At 40.0% G+C, this 2,337-nt stretch overlaps 1 long non-coding RNA gene across 1 annotated transcript; it reads left to right on the top strand.

Annotated features, from left to right (window-relative positions):
* The first annotated feature begins 297 nt into the window (after positions 1-297).
* On the top strand, positions 298-1,932 carry LOC132642723 (uncharacterized). The gene is made up of 3 exons (XR_009583313.1): positions 298-496; positions 834-888; positions 1,516-1,932. It is a non-coding gene; the product is annotated as an uncharacterized LOC132642723 (long non-coding RNA).
* The last annotated feature ends 405 nt before the right edge of the window (positions 1,933-2,337 follow it).

The following is a 2,337-nucleotide window of genomic DNA, read 5'->3' as shown; positions in this document are numbered from 1 at the left end:
TAAAACATTTTGACGGTCCGTCAAAATGTCACAGAAACTCAATTTTGCTGAGCAGTTTTACGGACCATTTTGACGGTCCGTCAAACGATTTGACGGTCCGTCAAATTGACTCAGGCCAGCGTAAAATGGTCATAGAAACCCATATTTTGCTGGGTAGTTTTACGGACCATTTTGACGGTCCGTCAAACAGTTTGACGGTCCGTAAAAATGGGCGTAGAATTACCCGATGAGTCAGATTTTAAGATGTTAATAAGAGACCCAAACTCATTTTTTTCATTCCCATTTCTCCTCCACGACTCAAGGGTTCTCTAGAGCCATCCAAACACTTCATATGCAAGAATCCAAGTGAAACTAAAGATCCACTTCATCAATCCACAAAACTAAGTGTGAGAAACACATCAAATCCATTCAAGTCAAGAAATTCCATGGAAGGTGGAACTAGGGTTTTGTTCAAGTGAAGCATTTCAACTCAAGGCCTATTCCTACAATAACTAAGGTAAGTTTTGTGATGTTTCATGACGATTAAAGTGTTGATAAGTTCTTGGGAGAATAGTAAATGGGTTTGATAAAGAGAATTATATGAACTATGCTAGGGCTTTTGGATTGTTGACTTGGGATTGTTGTATTCATATGGGTGATGAAGAATGATGTTAATTACATCTAATTAAGATTGTAGAATCACCTAGGAGTAATATAATGAGAATTGGGTGAAGAAATCACCATTAATGGAGACTGTGGAGCTTCATGCCCACTAAGTGTTTGATAAAATGCTTAGATGACCAAAACATGAATATTATTGCTAATATAGAATCCCTTTGACTTGTATTGATAAGATCAAAGTTGAAAGGGTTGACGAACATTGTATTACGCTCAAAGGCTGGAATTAAGGTATGTGAGGCTAACTATCTACGTTAGGGAATGTTCATGATTCTCCCTGCGCCCCATTCTTCATACTTGTCAGCAATTTGACTCAGAATATAGTTATCCCTAGTTTCATGATATGATATAGAACTGTTATCTTCTAGGGTTGCAGTTAAATTCGTTCATAGTTGTCACTTTGAACATCATGAACTCAACACGTAATCTTTATAGACTTATACATTGTTATCACATGAGTCTCAGTCAGTGTATAACCAGTTATTTGCATGAGTCCAATAATCAGAAACAGTTATCATGCTATTAGCTATAGCCAGTCTCAGTTTTTAAATTGTTAATGTTGAAAACCTGTATCTGTATTTTTGGGCCCTAGGCCTCAGTTTATGCATACGTATTGCTTGGGCCAGAGGCCACAGTTTTTGTGCACATTATTTGGGCCCCAGGCCACAGTTATATTTACAATTTTGCAGGTGATTCTTCATCCAGAACAGGGAGTACTTCAGCTTCTTGCTTTCCTGTTTAGTTCAGTTTCAGTTTTAGTTCCAGTATTTTATTGCTTCAGTTGCTTTACATACCAGTACAATTCAAATGTACTGATGTCCCTTTTTATTGCTTGGGGGCCTGCATCTCGCGATGCAGGTAACGATACACAGGTTGACGACTCAGCTAATTAGGAGTGCACGTATCAGCTACTGGTGAGCCCCACATTCCTTCGGGGCGTTGTCAGCTATCCAGTTATTTCAGTTTATAGACAGCTCTATCATTCAGTACTCTTAGAGGCTTCATAGACATAGTTCAGACAGTCAGATATTTATTATGTTAGCCTTGATGGCAGTTGTTCAGTCGTTTTGGTTTAGCCATGTTGGCTACTTTTAGATATATGTTCAGATTGTCTATGTATTTCCGCATTATGATTTCAGTCAGACCTTTAGTATATCAACATGTGTTTAGTTATTCCACATTTAGTTATGTTTTGATATCACATGTTGATTCAGTCAGCCAGTTGGTTCGCTCGGTCACATGCAGTCAGGCACCGGGTGCCGTGTTACGTCCAGGCCTAGGTTCGGGGTGTGACAAAGCTTGGTATCAGAGCTTAGGTTCAAGTGTCTTAGGGAGTCTATGAAGCCGTGTCCAGTGGGGTCTCTTTTATATGTGTGAGGGCCCCACACATATAAACAGTTGACCACCAAGACATTCAGGATTTGTTTCACTTCTTCCATACTCTAGATCGTGCAAGATAGAGTAATGCTTTTAGGAATTCTTCTAACTCGTGCGAATTACGTATTTCAGAAATGGCTCCAAAAAGGAAGTACAACAAGAAAAATACGACTACTAGCTAGACGGCTACCGTTGACGCAGCAACAGAAGGGGGCACTCAGGCCCAGGCAGCCGCCACAGCTAATGTCGCTGCTACGCCTTCCAATACTTCTGATGCAGATGTTAGAGGAGCTATTCAGCTGC

This window comes from Lycium barbarum, chromosome 5, assembly GCF_019175385.1.
Source record: "Lycium barbarum isolate Lr01 chromosome 5, ASM1917538v2, whole genome shotgun sequence".
NCBI lineage: Eukaryota > Viridiplantae > Streptophyta > Magnoliopsida > Solanales > Solanaceae > Lycium > Lycium barbarum.
Note: the sequence above shows the minus strand (reverse complement) of the source record. Positions and strands in the feature narration are given on the sequence as shown.